The sequence below is a fragment of the Podarcis gaigeae genome (assembly GCF_964106915.1).
Source record: "Podarcis gaigeae genome assembly, chromosome: 2".
NCBI classification, from domain to species: Eukaryota; Metazoa; Chordata; class Lepidosauria; order Squamata; family Lacertidae; genus Podarcis; species Podarcis gaigeae.
Window position 1 is genome coordinate 38729141 of NC_139679.1, and position 23682 is coordinate 38752822.

At 44.9% G+C, this 23682-nt stretch overlaps 1 protein-coding gene across 8 annotated transcripts in view; it reads right to left on the bottom strand.

Moving 5' to 3' along the window:
* Positions 1 to 23682, bottom strand: part of SEPTIN9 (septin 9) — a 215326-nt gene that overhangs the window by 31218 nt on the left and 160426 nt on the right. Inside the window, exon 1 of one of the 8 annotated variants that reach the window (XM_083725865.1) lies at positions 18242 to 18385. The exons of 6 other annotated variants lie outside the window; for them this stretch is intronic. The gene's annotated coding sequence lies outside the window, so the exon portion shown is untranslated. Of the gene's footprint in view, positions 1 to 17514; positions 17537 to 18241; positions 18386 to 23682 lie in introns of those variants that run through there. One more of the 8 variants, XM_083725866.1, reaches the window with a different exon arrangement.

Genomic DNA, 23682 nt, shown 5'->3' on the forward strand with positions numbered 1-23682 from the left:
TTCTTTGCTCTTTGGGGCTCGGGGGGGGAATAATTTTTTTCTTTATTCCCCCCCCCAAAAAAAAATAAGTGCGTCCTATGGGCCGGTGCATCCTATAGGGCGAAAAATATGGTATATAGGCCTAGGACTCAATGAGGTGGCAAGTATACTGCCAGTTCAAGGCTGCAGGAAGAGACACATGCAACACATACACAGTGGGGGGGGGGGGGCAAATCATTATAGGCTAGCTTTCTCCTTAACAAGCTAGTTTGCCATGTGCAGGGGTTTTTGTTGGGCACAAGACTCTGTTGTGCAGCAGGCTCTGCATTTGGAAGTGGTTTGCCTTGTTCAGAAAAAAGGATTAAAGTATGCTAGCAGAGAACCTATTTCCCCCTCCCCACTTCTCTCCATCACACATATATAACCCTCTTGAAGGAGAGAGACATCAGCAGGAGAATACCGATTCCAACTGGCCAGCATAACACATTTCTGGGGGAGGGGAAAGAATTGCAAGAAAAAGCAAACGACTGCACATCCTGCCTATAGAATTTCAAGGCTGCTCTGGATTCAGTTACCACACTGAAGGGGAGATTTTAATTAAATTAGTTGGGTCTGCTTTGCCTGCATTTACCAACTTGTGGTGAAGGAAATGGCTGTTTGAAACATATCTGGCCTTAAAAAAATGAGAAAAAAGCATAGAGGGAGCTTTTCAAGTTGCTCATCAATCGCCGCACACCTCCCTCAAAGGGAAATACAGCCCCCCAGCTGGGTATGCAGTTGCCAGCAACAAATGTGTGTATTAAAAGAGTGTGGCCGGAAGCTCTTTATCATACAGCTAGTTTTCTCTGAAAGCTCTGCAAGAAGCAAAAGGGAGTTTTAACCCCCTTTTGCTGTTCTAAATTAAATGTGGAGTTTTTTCCCACGACAGAAACCCAGAACGGCTTAGTATGGATTGACGAGCAACAGCTTTCTTCAAATGAGAAATCCCTGTGGGAGTTCTTGCCCCTCCATGTGAAACCTCCTCAGCCTCTTCCTCCTTTACAATACAGCTGCCGGGGAAGGGGAGGGGTGAGAGTGAGGGAAATGGGGGTGGAAGGCAGGCACTTTGCAGCAGTAGTGTGGGGAGGGCTGGTGCATAGGGAGGGCAGGAGGAGAGACAGAGTGGAATCTCTCCCTACTGATGAGTCATTTGGGCATTGAAGCTTACAGCCAAAAGATTGCTGAACCCTGAGTCTCCTGGGAATGCTGAGGAACTCCAGGCAATGACGCCAGCTAGAGTGCAGGCAGCAAAGATTCCAGGATGAATCCATTCAAACACAAGTCCAAGCACATCTTCATGCCTACCATGTGGTGGTGGACTTCTCCTCTAGCTTGATTACCACCACCACATCCCCAAGCAGCCACCTCCGGAATAGCTTTTCCAGGTGGTGAATGGGATTGTTGGATCTGCTGCTCGGCCTGGAAGAGATGACTGTTGTATCAGAGGCTGTGAACAACTTGCTAGGCGCTTTGACTTTGTAAACAACTTTGAGGTTTTCTACAACCAAGCGGTATGTAAATTTTATGAAATAAATAAATAATCCTTGAATTCACATGGAATTGGACAGGACAGGACAAAGCTTAAGAAGGTGTTCAGAGGCCAATTCATTTTACTCATGAGAAGCATGCATGGAATCACAGGCATGAAGAGCCTTTTGTCATCCAGCAACAGCCAGTGAGCAACTTTGAATTCATTGGCGCTTTGGTACGGGACCATTTGTTGAAATGCCATTTGAATGGGAAAGGAGTTTCACAAAGCTACTTCTGGGCAAAGTGAAAAGCAGAAGGCAAATCTCTGAATTCAATCTGTGCCAGGGCAATTAAAGGGGGTGGAGGAAGCTGTACATCATCAAGTCTTCCTACTAGCAAGCAAGGATGCTCAAACCTTGGAAAAGCAACACAGACACGTCTCCCTGCCTTTATTGTGAACTCTCTCAAGCTTTCTATGCCAGATGCTTACTTATTTCTGCCTGTACCAGCAGAAGTGCTGATCCACTGGCTTGCCAGTCCTTAGCCAGCACAGAGGCTCATTCCCCACCCCCCTCCTCACCAAGAACACAGATAGCCATTCATTCAATGCTAAACAATACAGAGCATCTAAGCAAGCCTTCACCATTGGGGGGGGGGCGCGTCGGGGAGAGAGGAGAGAAACAAAGACTCTTCTTATGGAATTGGGGCAATTAGTTCCACAGACAAGGGCAGGACAAAAGGGATGGAGCGTAAGTATTTGCCAGTTGGACCTCATATGTGACCCGATGGGTTTTGCGTACAGCATACTATGAAGTATTAGCACCATATGCTGGGAAGAACTGCAGCCTGCATTGCTTTCTAGCCATTGTTTACTGACCCAGATTAACACACAACATGCTGCCCGTTATCCCATCTTCTTTTGGTGATCCCTAATGTATCCTTGCTTCCCCAATGTCTTCAGTCTTCAGCCTGTTGACTTTTTTTCTTATTTGTAACCTGCCACCTCATGCCACGGCACCTCAAGGTGCTTAAGCCTGCCAAACAGCTTTCTGTTTGCTTCAGCTTGCTCACTGAAGCTGGTTCTGACAATGGGCCATGCGTTAACTCTGCTGCTTATGTCAGAACATCAGCAAGGGCTCAGGCACACCTGCTTGAACTCTCTACAACTTTGAGCAGCTTCTCTGGTCAGAAACTCCCCTTTCCCCAAGACCAGTTTGAAGGTGGAGCAAGAGGAAGAGTGCACCAAGCCCCACCCGAAGGAGCGACTTAGATAGAAGATAAATAGAATCAGAGAATTGGAAGGGACAACAAGGACCATCTAGCCTAGCCCAACCCCCTGCAATGCAGGAATCTCACCCAACATGGGGCTGAAACCCACAGCCCTGAGATTAAGAGTCTCATGCTCTACTGGCTGAGCTGTCTTCTGGTGACACCACTGTGTGTTGGCAACTGGAGTGCTGGTGGTGGAAGACGGTTGGCTTCCAAGTGATAGTAGTTCTACTTCCACAATTTTCTGTATTTGTTTTAGCTTTATGTGGGCATTTTCTATAGATCACTAAGCCCTGCAAAGGCCTAGGAAGGGAAATAACATCTGTTTACAAGTTACTGCAACAACAATCCTTTACATAGTTACCTGGGAGTAGGTTCCATTAACCTCAATGGGACTTAATTCTAGGCAGAGGGTTCTGCTAAGAGCAACTTGCCCAAAACCACACCAGCAAGTCATTCTTGACAAAACTGAATTTGCTACTTTATTACACACATACACACTACGTTTTTATTGATGGTTGATGCATTTTGTTTTGTGTTTGTTGTATATTGTCCTGGGCTCCTTCTGAGACAGTATGCTTAGTAAAAGTCCTAAACAAAATGAGCAAACAAACAGACTGACTCACATTTGAGCAAAGGACTGCAAGTTGCAAGATCAGCAAACTTTTCAGCAAATCATCCTGGCTTCTACTGTTGCAATGGCAAGGCTACAAAAGATACCTGAGATAACTAACCACAGAACAGACCATTGCTAGTCAACATACTGCCATCCAAATGTTGCTGAATTACAACTTCCATTAACCTTGACCATCGGTTATGCTGGCTGAGGCCGATGAATGTTAAAGTCAACATCTGGAACAGACCATTTAGTCATTATCTGCGCACAATGTCAATACATTGCAAGACAGTCCAGAATTTAGTAAAGCGTACACCATGAAACTCTTGCACATTTTCAGTCTCCTAAAACAGACAGAAGCTTTGCTTCCAATAATGTAAACTCCACAAGAAGTGTATAGACAAGGTCCATATGTTCTTCTCACAGTTTGCTTTCAGGGAATCACACACCAGAAATAAATTGCTACTGAAATATTAGTAAATATCTCCAATTACATTTCATACCCAATGTGAGCTCAAATATTCAAGCATATCACTGCTTGCCGTGGGATGGAACAAATCTCACCTTCAAATCCTTCCCATAGCAACAGCTAACAGTAGCATCAGCTAGTTTAAAAGACACTGCAGCGGTCCACTTCTTTCAAGAAGAATTGCCTGGACCCCTCCTTATTTAAACAATTCAATTACCAGCCTTGAATGCTTCTTAACAGCTGGAAAATAAGTTAAAAGTCCCTCATCCCAAAAAAACCCTTTTTACAAATTCAAGGATACATCAGTCTCCACCACCATCAGCCAAGATATGAATACAAGTATACCATCTTAAGCAGGGGTCAGCAAACGTTTTCAGCAGGCGGCCAGTACACTGTCCCTCAGACCTTGTGGGGGACCAGACTATTTTTTTTTGGGGGGGATGAACAAATTCCTACACCCCACAAATAAACCCAGAGATTCATTTTAAATAAAAGCACACATTCTACTCATGTAAAAACAAGCTGATTTCCGGACCGTCCGCAGGCCGGATTTAGAAGGCGATTGGGCCAGATCTGGCCCCCAGGCCTTAGTTTGCCTACCCGTGGTCTTTAGTCTTCCAAGCCAATTCTCACATACACTCAAAGCATTCTCACAAGGCAATAAAGAAACTGTTGAGATCTGCAGAGTTATTTTGTTACAGAGACTGGTTTTCTTTGCAACTTTGAAGCTGAAGATGCCCTGCTGGTGCAAAGAAGATCGGCACACAGTAAGATGTTTCATAGGCCTACTTGCAACAGTTTTGTCTAAGGAGAGTGGAAGATTATGAACACCAAAAATTTATGGGTAGGAGCTCCCAAACAGCTGGCCCTGTGTCAACTCTAAAGAAGGCAATGCATACCAGTGCATTAGCTGGGCATGAGACACCATTTTTGACAATGTACATCTTTTTCAGCAGCAAAAGCCATCTTTGGTATCTGAATTAGAAGACCAGCATTGATACACATAATAGTTTTATGTGATTAAGAAACAGTGGGCATCTGGCAGTTGCCAAACTAGTCAGTAGTCAACTTATTCAACAACAAAACCAACACCCTCATATGTAACAAGCTTGAAAGATGGATGCAGAATCATAAGTGTTGAAGAACATATTTTGGGTTTCTTGCTTGCTTGAACATTTGTCATTACACTTCCCTGAGGGCTATAAACTTTAGAAAGAGAATTATTAGAAATCTAATATGAATTGTTATGCTGTCCAAGTACCATGCAACCCAAGGCTGAAGACTTTAGCTTAACATATCTAAGAGAAACATCACTCACATAGTGATGGGGCTTACATCTGAATAAGCATGCTTCGAACTGGACTCTATACTATTCAGCGGACAGGTAAAATAGAACAATCTTAGGAGATCACGCCATGCCTGACTCCTTTTTCCTAGTAGGGACTCTCAAATGATGTAATATGGACCTTGGTAGTTGATAGAGGAGAGCCAATCTTCATAACTTCCTCTCCTGCCCTCTCTTGATCTAGGAAAATCTCAGAGAATAGTGAACCTTCCCTGCTATTTTATGAATTGAACAGCTAATTGATTTTCTAGTTCTATTCCTCCACAAATCTTAGGATGTTTGTTGCAGTAGCTAAACAGAGACAACCGTCATACAGCTGAGAGAGACTTGGGGGCCCAGCTGACTAGAGCACCTTTTGTTTACCATATTCTTCTAGAGGGAAAGGGGGGTTCATTGCTCTCTCCAGGGCACATTGTCAAAAATGAGTACCATACTTTAAATGCAGGAAGAACTTCACTTTCTTCATCTTGCAAAGGATCTCAAAACACATATAACTTGGTATCCCCATTTTTTATGGATGGGAAACAAACACCTTATTCCTTATCCAATTGATGTTAAACCAGATTGTTTATATCTGAAGCCTTATACACACTTACTTGGAAGTCTCACTGGACTCAATAGGAGGAATTCAGTGGAGTGCTAAGGAGATTGTCCCATCAGCACATGCATTTCACCTTGCCAGATGGCACAATCTCTCCTCTCCTGTCCTCCTTCCAGCTGCTGTTTGGGGTTTCTCACAACGCCTTCCACAAGCCAACTGGGGGGCAGGGGGAGGACAGGGATAGAAAGCCCCATTGTGCCAGCAGAAGCCCTTGTGCTGGCTTTTGCTAGTGGGACCCATTAGCTGAATCCAGCCCAATGGGGTTTACTTCTGAATAAGCTTGCACAGGGGTCAAGCTCCAAAGCTGATCTATGTCGCACATTATCGGTCAAGATGAGCTTAGGACTCAAGGTTCAAGCTATTAAATTGAGTTATACAGGGTGAGTCCTTTAAAAGAGGCCCCGTGGATACAGAGTACACATGTTCCACGGGGCCTCTTTTAAAAGATTCACCCTATACCAGCTTCGCATGGGCTTCTTCAGTTCATTTCACCACCGTTGAGAGCTGCAGGTTGTCCAACTCCTCCTGCACTCATGAGTTGGCTTTTCCTCTCCATAATGAATTGCTACTAGCGGCCTTATTTCCCATATTCAGGGCTCAGCTTTCTGTTGATTAAAAATGTAACACAGCTCAGCTGGATGCCTGCCTTTCCTTCACTATGCTGCCAAGAGCTGTAGTGATGCACCATTCTGAAGGTAGGGTTGTCATTTGTTTTGAGAGAGAGAGAGAGAGAGAGAGAGAGAGAGAGAGAGAGAGAGACCGACCCACAATCAACAGTGGAAGAAATCCCTGCCACTGTGCTGCAATCCAGCTTCAGTCTGCCCTGCTGGCAGTGCAGTAACATGCACATTGCAAATGGATTACAACTCCACTTTTTATGACTTAATAAAGCTTTGCCCACTATCAATGGGCATTAGGGCCTTAATCTCCTTAATCTTGGTGAAAATCCTCCACTTGTTGCCAAACATGGGCTTGCCCAGCAGCAGCTGGTCTCACTTCTGCAGAATGCAAACTCTTTCCAGGTTTGCATTTAGTTGAAGCCAGGGAACTGGAGCCAGGTTCAGATAGCCAGCTGAATGGATGGATTTTGCTTGCTCACACTTGACCATTGCCATCAAACAGCCCATCTTGTTTTACTTGGGGAAACAAATAGGCAGAGCCTATCTCTGGTGAACTGGTGCCAAAGCCCACATGCTCCGTCATCGCTAGTGGTAATTGGTTGTAATAATGTCTAGAATGCCATCAAATTGTGCATCTGCTGGTAGAATCCATGTCCTTCTCAGCAGGCAGCCCACAAGCCACACCGCAGCTGGGAAGCGGTGAGATGGGAAGAGTTAAAACCTCTCTCCCTGTGAGCTGCATCTGCATGAAGATCACTCCCCCTCCAGCAATTAGGCAGGGGATTATGCCACAATCATGCATGTGGACTTCAAGTTCCTCACCCCTGATCTAGGTCACTAGGTGATAATGTAAAACACAAAATGCATAATAAAAACAAAAAACAAGAATAACCCAGTAATTCCCCCCTCCCCAACATATTTTAAAAGGGAATTGGATGTCAATCAGCCAAAGGCCTGGTTAAATAGGAATGTTTTTGCCTGGCACCTAAAGGTGCATAATGAAGGTGCCAGGTGAGCCTTTCTGGGGAGAGCATTCTACAGATGGGAAGCCACTGCAGAAAAGGTCTGCTCTTGTGTTGCCACCCTCCAGACCTGTTGTGGAGGAGGCACGTGAAGAAGGGCCTCAGAAGATGATCTCAAGGTCCTGGCATGTTCATATGTAGAGAGGCAGTCCTTGAGGTTTTGTGGTCCTGAGATGTTTAAGGCTTTATAAGTCAAAGCCAGCACTTTGAATTGGGCTTGGAAACTAATTGATAGCCAGTGCAGTTAGATCAGGATTGGTGTAATATGCTCAGTATTAAGTACTGCTATTGAAATGAAAGCATCACATATAGGGGGCAAAGAATCGATCACCACACCCACACCCACACCCACCCACACACACACACACACACACAATCTAATTCCGCAACAATTAAACAACACTGAGGATCGATGTCTGCTATGCTGTTTTCACCATTTCCCACTGCACTGTTGTGCCTCCAGGAAAAATGGATGAAGCTGGAGAAAGAGCTGTCAAATGCTACCTTTTCTTTTGGGGATGAAGAAAAAGCAACACATTCCTAAGGAATGAGCCAGAGCCAGCTGGCTGACCCTTTGCTATGAAGGAAGGAGAACATGTCCCACAGATCCACACCTCCAGCCTGATTCATGCACAACAGCTAAAATGGACTGTATCAATAGCTTCATAAACCACTCTGCAACACAACTGCTGCTATATTGGCACCAGGGGAAAAGAAACAACATTGACAAGCCAATGTTTCTATAGATGCATCTTATGTTTTGTGAAACAGCATGAGAAAGCATGCACCACAAAGACAAGCAGCAAAGAAATTGGCAACATTTCAAACAAAGTGATCAGCAGAGTGAACAGTGAACTGCTTTCTAGAAGGATCTCAAGAGCAGTTGCCAATGGAATAGGGTCTGCTATAGTACATGGAGAAAGCCTAAAAGCTTTGTACTCAAAATACCTTGGTATATTGGAAACTCTGCAGAGAAGGAGGAGAGGAGAGAGGGAGAAACAGTCCTGGAAGTTTTACTAACATTTTAAGAGGTTTTCATAACTGATTGACACCACATTCATAACAAATGGCACTCAGGCTATGATTTCATTGTTCTAATTGTTATTATAATCTCTATTTGAAAGAAAAAAATGTTAAGTAAAAATATCCAGGGTTGTTGGTTTGTTTGTTTTTTGCTAAAAATGAGCACCCAAGCTTAGACAGTTTAAAATGTTGCTCAATCAGTCCTTAGTGTGGAAGAGTATTCAAGCTTTACCTTGTTAACACAGGGTATAGCAACATTTAAGAATATTTACTCTGAAGAACAGACACAGTACCTAACTCTGTGCAGAATGGGGCTTTTAGTTACCTACCTCTTGGAAAGCATTAGCACAGATACTTCCAGTTACCAGCTGCCTTTACCAGCTGCCTCATGGAAGCAACATCCAGATTTTGAAACTGGATATGGTGCAATATTTCTCTCTCTAGGTTTCGTGTTTCATAAGTAGGGCCTGGGTAATATATCAATATATCGTCCAGGACCAATATGTGGGTGCAGACCACATTGACAACTTCACTCAGTGGTATTTCACTGGTGAAACCGTCAACGCTCCTGAGTCCCTCTGCCTCCAGCGCCCAATGCACTGAGGGAAAAGCAAACTAGCCGGGAGCTAGAGCCCCATGAGGCACTGGGTTGAAAGCACCTCAGCTCCCCCACCATCTTGCTGGCTGAGGCCAATGCAGCTTTTCTCAACATCGCAGTATTTCGCCAAACCACAATGTTTGGCTGATGATACACCGCAATGTTGAAAACCCAACATCACCCAGCCCTATTTGTAAGCAACTCAGAGAATTTTATGGACGAATGGAGTATAAATCCCTAAAATAAAAATAAAATGATAAACACAACAACCAACTCTTAGGCAATTGTGCCTCTGTACAACCCCAAGTGCAAAGAACAATGACTCTCTCTCTGGGTTCTTGCTGTAAAATTAGACTCACAAGAAAATAAAACCACCCAATAGAATAATATGCATTTGTTCTGCTGAGCACAATAATAATCTGTTCTACTTTGTCAAAAACAGCTTATTTTCAGAGGCTGCCATACTGCATTCTTCTGGTGGTTTTCCATCACTAATGCTTCAATCCTTGGCTCATTCTAGCCCACTATAATCTGTGGGGCTGATTAAAGACTTCTCTGTGATAAACAGATTGAGGGTAGCAGTCTAAAACTGCACCCCTCAGTTCACTGACTCAACTAACATAATGGCTCTATTCTGGAATAAGACAAGGGAATTTGGCTGCATGTACACTAACCCACCTGCAGCATAAAAATGTAGTTTTGCTCAATCTGGAATTGTTCGTGCTCACCCCCAGCATGCTGCTTTCAACCTAGACTGATTCTAGATTCTTATCTGTGTCCTATGCAGCTCCTGTCCTATTTCATGAGATATGGAATCACAGATCTCCAACCTGCTGACCTCCTGAGCTTTGTGGCTCTAGCCTCTCTCCTTTTGGCAGCTGACTGGTTGTTTTCATTTGCAGTGACAAATGAGTTGTTAAAGGTTTCCTGTTTATCTCCATGGGGTGGCACCAGATGCTGAATGTGTACTCTTGTGTAGAATATTTCTCCCACCCGCTTCCTTTGGAAGCACTTCCCTGGGAAACTCAACACACACTCCCCGCTTGTCGCATAGTCAGCTCCTGACAACAGGGCCGGAAGGCCTGAGTCTGTATGACGCTGGTCTGACCTCAGAGCACTAGCTCATTTTGGTCCCTCATATGCAAGTTGTGAAATGCGTCCATCTGTCCCCAAGACTGGAGAAACTGGTGGATTCAGTTTTCCTCTGCCATCACTTTACATGTCTCGAAATGGGCTGAAGTCAAAAGCATGCAAACCAAGAGGAAAATATTCCTCTCACTGGTCCATGAAGGCCTCAGTCTGCCATCCCATGCCTTCCATAGCAGTCAGTACTAAAAAGAAAGGCAGAGCACACCAGGACAGCAATCTCTCTCCTCACTGTTGCAGTCTGATTTCTCCCCAAAATTCCCCACCCCATTCCAAATAGTAGGTGACTGGATTTGCTAACAAGCCACCTTTTCCAGATAGGGGAAGGCTTCACACCCAAACCAGCATTGCTGCCAGCCACACATTCTCTTGCCTTTGAATCAGAGAACCAGACCCAGAAGTGGCTTCATCAGGGCAGCTTGACAAGCCATAAATCCCACTCAGTATCCAGGCCTCCATATATTCCAACAGTGCGCCACAAACTGCTGGGCTTGTTTCCCTCCTCCCTCCTTTGCAGAAGTGGAGAACTTGGTGGGTGGGAAATTAATTTATCATTTAGCTCAAGCAAACACCCTAAAAAAAAAAGCCCTGTTCTCCAGCCTGGCAATGTCACATGGTCACTCCAGGAAGCCCTGCCAGGCTGACATCTTGTCTGCAAAGAAACATGGGGCTTTTTATAATATTGTTTGAACTAAGCAAGCAGAGCCCTCAGCCACCTTGTTAATTCCAAAGGTAAGCACAAACCCATCTGACTCTTCCCTTGAAATTTATTTGATTTGATTATTTTATTTATTTATAGCTAAGTTCTACCTCCTTTTCTGGTAGCAAAGTTGCTTTGCCTCTATTTTGAATGGGCAAAATAAGGGTCATCTGAAGATTTGTCACAGCACTAATATATTCTATCTATGGAATTAATAGTGTGTTCCATTTCCTAATTCACACACACACACACACACACACACACACACACACACTTCCTTCCTAAGGTGCCCAGACCAAGAGATTCCAGAGTTTCTCAGGACCACCTTTGCAGTCTGGAGACATTTCATTCAACCTGTTGTAACTTGAACTCATTCATTCTTGCCCTTCTCTCAAAACACCTTGTAAGCTGCTGTTCTCTTTCAGTTCCTACCCTTGGCACCCTTTAAAGATAATCTGCATGCATGCATACACACACACACACACACACACACACAAACCATTGCTTCCTCTAGCCATAGTTTCAGATCTCCCCTTCTATTAATAATCTATTCTAAATTTACTGGATCCATTATGCCACACCTAATTGAATAGGCCAGGCTGCTTCATCACCCCCTTCACATTTCCCCCCTTTTCACTCTCCCCTCAGCCCCTGCACATCTGGGGAAGCGCCATACTGACTATCCATTTCTTCAGCATCTTCAACAGAAGCCCCCTGGGGAAGGGAGTGAGAGAAGGACTGTTCATATGGTGATTGTTCAGTTAGGGGGAAACAAAGGGAGAATTCTGAGCAACTGTGGCTGACGGACCTCTAGAAACAGGCTAGTTTCCAAAGGAATACAGTATAGCAAAAGACTCAATTTCTATTGCATTTTTCTGTCGCACTCTCTCAATATTACCTAGCCAAGCCTCCCCTACTCTGAAGTAATAGTAAAACCCAGCAAGAAGGGTTTAGCAAACAAAGATAACTGGAGTGTTGTTGTTTTTTTTGCAACTTTAAAAATAGTATTTTCAGCATAGACAAAGCAACAGAAGGGCACCGCATTTGTTGAGGCAGAAGCTCCCATGGCCCAGAGCTCACTCTGTCCAACATATGTCATGTTATTTGTGGATTAACAAACAGATACATAACACACACACACAAAACCAGAGCTTAGACAGAAGGTCTAACAAGTGTGGTGGCCACAATGTGGAGTGGGTATGACCTACTTTCAACTGGCAGTGAATCAGCAGAGCAAGGTGAAGAGAACACACAAACCCCTAAGAGAGACAGTTACTTTCTGTTGTAAATAGTCATGTGCACACTGCAGTCCTATAGATTTCTCCTCAGAAGTAAGCTCCGCTGAGTTCAAAGGTGACTTAATCCCAACTAAGCATGTATAGGGACTGGAGCCTTATGTCTCTGTTGAACCCAAGTTAGAAAATGTCAAACCTGCAAATGAATTCCGACTCAGCAGGCTCACGCTGGGATCTTCCTTAGAAAGAGCAATCCAGCTTGTTCAGTCGGAGATGGATGCTGTACTTATAAGGGTTCTTCCTTGTTAATGAAATATCTGTTCTAAATTACTATACTGAATCTTGAACTTGGTGTTGAAGACAGCACATGGCACCAGGAGAGAAACACATTATTATGTGAAGGCACAATGGAATATTTGAGGGGACCACATCCTTTATATGTCTCATATGAGGGAGCTGAGGACTGGAAGAGGGAAGAATTTGAGTGCAGCAAGGAGCAAGGGACACCGACATATTCTCTTTCATTGCCTACCTTAATGCCACACACTCATTTCCCCCCTCTTCAAGTCTTCCTTCTCTCCAAGTCTTCTCCAAGTCTCAAGTCTTGAGAGCTAGTGTGGTGTAGTGGTTAAGAGCGGTAGACTCTTAATCTGGTGAACCGGGTTCGATTCCCCGCTCCTCCACATGCAGCTGCTGGGTGACCTTGGGCTAGTCACACTTCTCTGAAGTCTCTCAGCCCCACTCACCTCACAGAGTGTTTGTTGTGAGGGAGGAAGGGAAAGGAGAATGTTAGCTGCTTTGAGACTCCTTAGGGTAGTGATAAAGCGGGATATCAAAACCAAACCCTTCTTCTTCTTCCAACTTTCTTTCTCCATCACCAGAGCCCTAAAACTGTCTCCTTCTCACACCTTCCTATTTCCCATATTTTCTGTCATTCCTTTAAGTGTCACCTTTATCCCCACCCAATTCCACCTGCTCCTTCCCCAATTCTTCCTCTCTTTTCTCCCGTCACCAGAGGACCAGAACTGTCACACACCCCTCCCCCCCATCAAGACCTTAACTCCCACAAGTCATTTACTGCATGCTCCATAACCTTCCCCCTCCTGCCTCCTCCTTTTTTCCCCATCCTTGCCTTTAGAACTTTGGGAAACAGCTAATGAAAACAGCACAATGGCATAGATTAGTGCAAATATAGTATAGAGAAAAACACCTGCCTGTCATGCTGAGGCATGACAGCCACTGTGAAAAGTGAGGAACCCTGATTCATAATATTATTCCCATTTTAATTCCTGCATTTCACATATATAATCTCAATAATCATCTCAGTACACCTTTAAGGCAGGCAGGAAGGCAGGCACACATGCTCTTTGGGGTTTCCCCCAAACCATAATCTCCTGAAGGCAAAATGTACAGGACTGCTCTTCTCATTTGTTCTGTGCGAAACTAGCTTGCTTCCACCTTTCAGTGTTTTTAGGCAATGAATTCCTAGCAATGAAATCCTAGAAAGCTAGAGTGAAACACTCATTGTTATCTAAGTTCTTGGTTTGTTTTTAAGCATTTTCTGCTTATCTTCTCTGGTGGGGAAGTGATCACTGCCCCATGGGGGGGGGGGGACAGATTTCCAGAATTTTAGTGTGGTTGTAACTAGGGAAGTGTGTCAACTCAGAAACAAATGGTAGTAGCAGACACTGAAGCTCATGAGCTTCCTCATTCAAGTCTTATTGCATTGGGGGGGGGGAGAAAGAATTTTCTGAGTTTGTAAACATCTTAAAAAGTGCTTTGTTAATGCCACTAAAGTCCGCTATTATTATATTGCAGGGAACAAGACTGTGGCTGAGAAGGTGTGAGTTATGCCAGCCCTACAAAGAAGCCCAGTGTTGTTATACACTACCCACACCCTTCCTTAAGCAACATGAGTATGACAACTCTGGAGTGTAGTCCAGTGTTGCTAACCTGGTTTTATTTTATTTCTTTAGGGAAATGCAGTGGGGTGAGGTGATGTGAAGTTAATTGTAGCAGCAGTGCAATTAGTTACAGGCTACAGGAGGTGAAGGGAGTCAGGGTGGGGGGTGGGGATGAGGGTTTCGGTTGCATTGTCTGAATGCCAGGTCTACCTAGCAGGTCAACCCGCTGTGAACCCATGGAGCTGTACAGCTGGAAAGAAGTTTATCAGAGGCCAGCTCTACTCAGGCCTCACCACTGATCAGTCACCAGATCTGCCAGAAATATTCAACCTTCTCAAGCTGTTAGTTGTATGTGTTCATTTATTTGGCACATTTGCTTTGTCGCCCACTTGGAAAAATATATTGCTGTCTCCAATGTAGGCAGCTTATCTGCCTAATTTGGCAAGGTAGGATTTGAACTGAAGTGTTCCAAACTAAATTCCCACCTTCCAGCCCAGTTGTTATCATTTAGAATAAAGTAATTCTCAAACATCAATAGCACTTCAGAATGGTTGGACGCAATTAAATCATTTGAAATGAATTTCCCCACTTGTTTGTGCACAAAGGCCCCTTTCCGTGGAACCTCATTAAATACCTGTAATGAATACTCCCATTACAGATGCAAAGCTTAGGTTAATCTTAGAAACCAAGTTGCACACTCATACAGGATGTTTACTCAGAAACAACCCTCACTGCATGTGTGTGGACTTACTCCCAAGTGTGCACAGGCTTCAAGAGTTTAACTGCTGTGCAACGCCAACCACTCTCAAATGCTGAAGGACATGTTATTTGCTGGCAAATCCTCTCCTGTACACAAAGGACTAAAGACACTCCCCCCAAGTTTCATACATGCTGGTGTGGGAGATTTTTCTTCCTCTCTGCGCCTTCCTTCCTTTTTAATTCCCTTTATCATGGAGTAAGCATTTTGTAGCCTGGGGTATCTGACGCTGCTATTTTGCTATAGGAAGAAGGCAGTTTACATCCTTACTTTACCTTCCTGCTAGTGGAATGCCCTTCAGCCACAGCTTGGAGGCTGGCCTGTTAGTAAACGGCACAAACATCTCTTGGCATGGGGCAATGTGTGCATAATCTCTCTGGAGCTTTTTCAAACTATGAGCTAGCTTAGTTCTTTTCTCTCTTACTTGTTTCAAAAGCTCCTTCAACCAAGAGGCAGGCCAACACCTATTCCCCACATGGAGATGGAAAGAGAAAACCCAGAAGCTTTCACTGGCTCTAATTGAAACAGGGATGATCAATACACAAAAGGTTTAATGAGCTTCCTCTTACAAGGCACTCCTACAAACATAGTTCAAACTAGCTTCTTCCTTTTTCAAAAGGCTAATTTAATTCCCATCGCCTGCAGGCTTCAGATCTAGCTTCTTAAGCCATAATACATGTTATTTATAAACTGTATAGGCTGCTTTTGGGGGCACAGCACACAGTAAGGCAACTTACATTATGATATACACACACAATACAACAACAATCTCCCCTCAGTTCAAGTCCAGTAACTTTGCTACAAAACAACAAGGGTATGATTGTAGAGTGGACTAAAGGAAGGGGATTACAAGGCCAACACCACTCTTGTGTCTCCTCCAAAACGAAAGGAAATGCACTAGAGAAATGCAAAAAGATAATGCTCTGGCAGCCACCACATTTATGCAAATTAAGGATGCCTAAAATATCCTTCAGCTCATCCGGCTTTTATCATCTGCACAGAACCATCAGTGAACATGGCACCTTACAGAGAAATATAGCAAATAAAGAAAAAGGACAGGTCTCTGCCTCAAGGAGCTTCCAGTCTAGATTTTGAAGTATGAAACAGCTGGGAGGGAATGGAACAATAGAGGGAGATACGATAGGGTAACTGAGGGGGGGAGGATATGAGATACTACATTGAATTGACACAAGGAAATGATATTACACATGCTTAAGCATCATTTTGTTTGAAGAAAGGGACTGAGATATTGAGCCAACGTTTTCACAATATGAAGTTTGAGAAGGGATTTGAATGAAGAGGGAGATTTGCCTTCAGTAGTAAAAAAACATCAACCCAAAAAACCACAACCTACCCATTCCTGCTAGGAAGAAAAGATTTGGCATGCAAGACTCAGTAACTGCAATCTGTCTCCCCATCAGCTAGGAACAATGGCACAATTAGAATCCCAGCTGCACATACTCAGCCTCTTGTCCCGGCTTGTTATAGGGATAGGAGGAACAGAAAGGAAAGTTGTCATTCCTTCATGGAGGACACAAGAGGTCCCAGTGGGTCCTGCACTAGATCAGGTCAGGTTCATCCCAGACTCAGCTTTGTTAGCAGGAGAAGATAGGGAAGCATTTTCCTTTCCCACTGGGAAAATTAAAGCAAGGATGTCAGTTTCATACACAAGAGAAGTTTTGAGTTTAAGGGAAAGTTGTTTTTAGATTTGATTTGGGGAAGGTGTGCTGGCATGTGCAAACCCTCTTCTGGAAGTGACTGCAGAGGGCACCTACCAGGGAATGCAAACAACCCATGCACCTTGGCACTGCATGGATTAGTGCCCCCCTTCAGAAACCACAGGGCCCATACTGCTCCCTTCACTCCACTCCAAAACTGTGAATGGATAAGTTTCCATTTCAGATCTATTCCCTTCCCTTCCTACATTCTCTTCTCATTCTCAGCTTGCAAAAAAGAAAAAGAAAAAGGAGCAAATGCAACTCCCTCCCACCCCCACCCGTGCACTCCAGGGGTTATCTTGGCAAAACTGCAAAGACCTAAAGGTTAAAGCAGCACATTTTGGGATGGAAAGAAAAGTGTAAGATAGCTTCAAAACAGCCTTGCCCACCTCCAAGAATAAAACAGGCCTCAGCATCCCCACACCCAGCTTACCCTGCTGGCCCCATGGCACACAGTAGGCCTCAACACAAAGGCCTGCATACATTGTATTTCATTGCAAAGTTTGCCCAAAGGGAAATGAGTTTTACAAAGGTTGGGTGGTTGTCATTTGATCCATTCCCAAATGAAGCCACACTGCATGTTATTAAATCAATAACTTCCGACGCCCTTCCTTCAACCAAGAAGGGGCACCAGACATACCCTTACTATAAAGAAACACCCCATACATCCCAATACACAGAATACTTTGCCCCACAGCAATCCTGCACCCGTAACTCCCGTACTCTAAAATTCCTTGTCAGAACAGTTTATTCCTTTTCAGAACAGTTTATTTGGAAACCTCTCTGCCTCCCTCCCTCCTCCAACACACATTAAAAACAAGGGGGGATATACAGCCCCATTTTCTGTTTCCTACAACCCCCCCCCCCATAAGTGGCGGAGCCCCAGCAGTACTGATGAACATAGGAAAACCCAGAGGGGGGGGGGCAGAGAGAGGAAAAAGTTCCCAGAGGAACAGTTAGCAGAGTTTAAAAACCAAGGCATGTACAAGTCCAGCACACCTACCTCTGGGGCTTATGTTCTGCAAAGACAGGAAAACCCAGGCACTCACACTGTGCTTTCTCAAGCCAGATGGCTAGATAATAAGTAGTAAAGGGGAGGATGGGTTTGGGAGGGGGTGGATTACAGTGAAGTTTTGTCCCTTCTCTTTAGAGTGCAACGTACACTATGTGGAGAGAGGAAAAACTGGGGGTGGGGTGGGGAAGCCTCAGAGGCAGAAATTAGCACACTCGGCTCCATTGGCCAAATATTTACAAAGAGATAGCTGTGAGGCACAAAGCCCTTTTCTTTCTGCAGCGAAGAAATCTGGTCAAGACATGGAAACTGAATTCCCCTAGTCCCTGGTTCTCGCTAGTTTCAGGGTCCTAGACATGAGGCTCACACGCTTTCTGCACCCTTGTCCTTCCCTCCCCACCCACCCCCAAAAAGCCACGCCACGCCACATCACACCAGACACCGCTAAACCTGAATGAGAAAGAAGCTTGAATCCTTCCTTCCTCGCAAATCCAATTGCCTTGTCATAAAACAGCCCACAAAACACAAGGATTTCTTTCCTTCCTCCAGCCCACCCTTCCTGCACTCCCCCTGCACAAAGCCAGAATGGCAACGCAACCTGAGGCAGGAAGTGGGGAGGAGAGAGAGAAAGCAACCTATCTGCAGTTGCAGTGCAAAGGGGTAGGAGAAAAAAGTTTGAATTATTTCAAAGAACAAAGGCAGTTTTGAGGAGACTCACCCAAGCAGCTGAAAACTCTCTTACTCTCCTGGCTGTGTTAGCAGAGAAAGACCCGCCCCCTCCAGGGTCACATGGTTCAGAATGCTAGTCAATGATCAAAGGAGCATTGTCATTCTCTGAATAATGAGCATCCCACAGTGCAATGGAGGTAAGCAGAAGCTGGGAGTGGGGGATAATTGCTGCCCAGGGGTGCAGATAGCAAAGCCAGAGCGGCTAAAAAGGGGAAAGGTCCAGACCCGGCTGTTTAAAAAAAGGAAAACGGCTGGACAAGTTCTCCTGAAGGCAGCACAGTGTCTTCAAGGAGGAGATGAGGCTTTGATGGTTAAAACTCTCTCATGGCAGACTCAGAAACTAATATCCTGTCTTCAAACATGTTTACTTTAAAAAAGTAAATGTCATTCATTTCAGCGGGGCTTGCAAAAAAAAAAAAAAAAAAAAAAAAGCATGCTTAGGTCTAGGTCTGCAATCCTCTGCACTTTTTTTTTTCAAGGAGCAAGTCCTGTTGGACTCAAGCAGGCCTTTCTACCAAGTAAACTTGCACAGATTGAGCCTGTGTATCCTCTCCCACCAAGGGGAATCTGAGCTGGCAAAGGCAGCAACAAGTTTACTCGCTGCAGAGTCCTGGTAAGGTTCTGCAAGCCTGGTCACTCATGCCTATGCACACTCATGAAAAGCTCCACCGAACTCCTAATAATAATATATTATTTATACCCCACCCATCCGGCTGGGTTTCCCCAGCCACCCTGGGGGGTTCCCAACAGATTAAAACATCAAATATTAAAAACTTCCCTAAACAGGACTCAGTGAAACTTACTTCTGAGTAAGCATGTAGAAGATCAAAAGGCTGCACTTCAAAAGCATGAGTGCTAATTCAAAGCAGAAGATTAATGCCAGTGAGGAGCCCCCTACCCCCCCAAAACCCCAACATACATTTATTCAGTTTTCCACACACACAACAGCAGCAATGCAAAAAGCCAGTGAAGAAAAGCAGTTGGGAGCATGGGGGTGGAAATGGCAAAGCTAAATCCAAATCCCACCTTAATTAGGCGAATGGTTTAGGGCAAGGTCATGCTCTGGGTAGGTCTACTCCACAGGGTTGTTGTGATGTTAAATTGTTGCCCTAAGGTCTTTGCACACGTTTCCATGTGCAGCTCTGGCTCGCCAGATGCAGCTTTGTCACGCTGGCCACGTGACCCGGAAGTGTCTCCGGACAGCGCTGGCCCCTGGCCTCTTAAGTGAGATGGGCGCACAACCCCAGAGTCTGTCAAGACTGGCCCGTACGGGCAGGGGTACCTTTACCTTTACCTTTAAGGTCTTTGTATAACTAAGCACAAAGGTAAAAGGTAAAGGTACCCCTGCCCGTACGGGCCAGTCTTGACAGACTCTGGGGTTGGTGCGCCCATCTCACTCAAGAGGCCGGGGGCCAGCGCTGTCCGGAGACACTTCCGGGTCACGTGGCCAGCGTGACAAGCTGCATCTGGTGAGCCAGCGCAGCACATGGAAACGCTGTTTACCTTCCCGCCAGTAAGCGGTCCCTATTTATCTACTTGCACCCGGGGGTGCTTTCGAACTGCTAGGTTGGCAAGCGCTGGGACCGAGCAGCGGGAGCGCACCCCGCCGTGGGGATTCGAACCGCCGACCTTTCGATCGCCAAGACCTAGGCGCTGAGGCTTTTACCCACAGCGCCACCCGCGTCCCATAACTAAGCACACATGATCCCTATTGATATCTCCCCACCACCACGCCCATTCCAAGGCTGGCCCCCTCGCACATAAAGCACGGGTGCTCATTTCTCCCCCTCCCTTGCTAAAGTCTTCCCACCCCAAGACAAAAGTACAGGTATCTCAAAACACAGAATGGGAAAGCAAACAAGGCCTTAATGGGGCAATGTGAAGGGTGAACAAAGAACAAGCCAAATGCTACCGCAAATGGACAAAGTGAAAACAATAAAGATGGAAACTGAACTGGCTGGAGTTCAGGAGACTGAATGACTTGTTATGGGTGAAGCAGTTGGGCGGCAGAGGCATTCTTAACTGGAACACAGGACGGGTTTACTGACTGCAGGCCTAAAGCTGATGAAGGCCTGATCAGACAGAGGGCCTTCTCGGTAGTGGCGCCTGCCCTGTGGAACACCCTCCCAGCAGATGTCAAGGCAATAAACAACTATTTTACTTTTAAAAGACAACTGAAGGCAGCCCTCTTTAGGGAAGTTTTTAATGTCTGATGCTGTATTGTTTTTAATATTCAGTTGGAAGCCGCCCAGAGTGGCTGGGGAAACCCAGCCAGATGGGCGGGGTATAAATAAATTATTATTATTATTATTATTATTATTATTATTATTATTATTATTATTATTATTATTATCCAGCGCATTAAGTGTGCCTAACCTGACTGATCCCAATGGGACTAAAGGATCAGGCTATTAAAAAGACGTCTTCCTCAAAACCAGTTGTTGTTTTTTTATTTCCCTCGCCTTCTTGGGATGCATGTTTTGGACAACATTATGTGCACATTTAGTTTGGAGTAAATATGGCTGTTAAGGGAACTTTGCCAAGTTGCTAGCTGTTAAGGAAAGCAGCTCTAGAAACACGAATGCTTGCTTTAAAATCTGTCTGCCCTTTCAACCAGGTTTTCTGTGCACTGGAATTCCCCAGAAACAAAAGCCAGGCTTTTATGGTTAGACGAATGGAGTAACATTTGGGAAACAATTATTTTGCTGTTTGCTCTGTATATGCCACTGAGCACAGTAATTGTGGTCGTCTTCTGAAAGAATGAAGAATCTGGTATTTCAGTCTCGTGGAATGTGTATGTATCAGGAAGAAATATAAAAATGGTAGATCAGTTTTGAGAGAAACATGGTGGGGGGGCAGTTGCCATCCCCTGCCCAAACAAATGGGACTTCAAAGCTCCCTGTAAGATAGGCTAAATAAATTACAGAGGGTGATGGGATTGTTTTGTGTTGTATTCCTAGAAAGCTACACTGCAGTCTTGGTGTTCTCCAAATGTTGCTGGCTGGGGCAGATGAGAGTTGTAGTCCAACAACTTTCATAAAGGGCACAAGTTTGGTGAAAGCTGCTATGCAGGCAAAAGAAGGGATGCTTTGATCAAATGCTGCAGGCAAGAGCTTGCAGACTTGGAGGGGACCTTTCATCATGAGAGCTAGCAAACTCACACCAACACATTTCAGACCCGTGTATATTCTATGGTGGCACTATGGGTTAAACCAAGGAGCCTAGGACTTGCTGATCAGAAGGTTGGCAGTTTGAATCCCCATGACGGGGTGAGCTCCTGTTGCTCGGTCCAGCTCCTGCCAACCTAGCAGTTTGAAAGCACGTCAAAGTGCAAGTAGATAAATAGGTACCGCTCCGGCAGGAAGGTAAACAGCGTTTCTGTGCACTGCTCTGGTTCGCCAGAAGCGGCTTAGTCATGCTGGCCACATGACCCGGAAGCTGTACACCGGCTCCCTCAGCCAATAAAGCGAGATGAGCGCCACAACCCCAGAGTCGGCCACGACTGGACCTGATGGTCAGGGGTCCCTTTACCTTTACCTTTATATTCTATGGTTGGTGGTTCCCATCTCAGGTAGGAGGCATCCTATGAAGCTTTATTGATGTGAGGCTTTAAAAAATATATTTTATTGCATTGTGATTTTAAATAATTATACTACACTGCCTTCAGCGGGCACTAGGGGAGGGTAGGACAGAAAGTGTAAGATAAATGAATAACAGGCAGAAATCCAACAAAAGAAGCTTTCTCATCACATTATCTGATGCAGTGAAGGCCTCACTTGTTGAATTTGTGTCTGCCATGTTGCCATTAAAGAAACAGGGCTCCTGCCTCTGAAAAGGTGACAGGTTTGTTTACACACCTCTCCACAAGCATGTTATTTGGAAATGTGTATCAGTGGAGCATAGTACCAGGCAATGTGTACCAGAACTCAGGGGGGGGGGGAATTCTACTCTGTCTTTCAAGAAGCTGAAAGGAAAACCAGTTGTGAACAGGCCTGGAGGTAAACTCAAAAGAATTTGCAGACACAGACTAATGGGGCTTGGAAATGTTTCAAAGTTCATCTAATGGTCCATTCTCCTACAGCACCAAGACAAAAAATAATAATAATTAAAAATCTAGGGAGCAACTATAAGTTGGTGAAATATTGCCTCTATGCAGCAACTTGGGAAGGGGATCAAATGGAATTTTGTTTTTTTAGAGGAAGGGGAAAAATGGGAGTGTTAACTGATAAATAAGCCAAAGGCTGTTAAGCCAAACTATGAATGTCATTATTCAGTTTAAACAGGAAATTTGCTGCATTTTGACCTGTCATGCTATGCTATGGGCTGAGCTGTTCCAGAGACTGCAGGAGAAACAGAAAGATAAGGTTTTGGTTACATTTAAGAGATAGCTACAAAGATAGCAGGCTGCTTTCAAGAACAAGCAACAGGGTTGCTAAACCAGCCTTACATACCCAGTATAGGAAGCACGGAGGGGCCATAAGTCAGTGACAGAGTACATGCCTTACATACAAAACGTCCCCAGTTCAATCCAAAGTATCTCCAAGCCCCACCTTGTCTGAGACCCTGCTTGTAGAATTAGGACCCCCTGAGCATTAGGTCCAGTCGTGACTGACTCTGGGGTTGCGGCGCTCATCTCCCTTTACTGGCCGAGGGAGCCAGCATGCAGCTTCTGGGTCATGTGGCCAGCATGACTAAGCCGCTTCTGGCGAACCAGAGCAGCGCACCGAAACGCTGTTTACCTTCCCGCCAGAGCGGTACCTATTTATCTACTTGCACTTTGATGTGCTTTTGAACTGCTAGGTTGGCAGGAGCAGGGACCAAGCAATGGGAGCTCACCCCGTTGTGGGGATTCAAACCGCCGACCTTCTGATCAGCAAATCCTAGCCTCTGTGGTTTAACCCACAGCACCACCTGCACCCGGAGAATTACTGCCAGTCAAAAGGATCTAAATCCTATGAACCAACTCCTGGCTCAGATTCGCACATAATTCTCTTGGTGTCCATATCGCTCCATATGAGAGCCTGATGAGAGTGTATAAAAACAGTACTAGCATTACTAATAACACCTTTTCACAACTTTTGCAAACAAAATCCAAGTGATGCAATGCATCAGCCAGGAGGGCTATTGTTTACTAAGCTTGGAGATTCAAAATAAATTGAATTTTCCAAAATAAATTGAATGAATAAGAATAAATTGGAACACATAAACACAGAGGAGGATGCAAATTCCCACCTATTACAGGCACCAACAGAGCAATCCTATACTCGTAGTACATTGGGACTGGAGACTTCCCTGCTTCCCATCCACAACACCACCCTGTTTCAACTTCTCCAGCTGAATGACTCTGTTTGTTGAGTCTTCTGTCCTCATATCTGGGGAATTCCACCAATATTTTTTCTCTCTCTTTCTCATAGTGGTGGTGTAACTGGC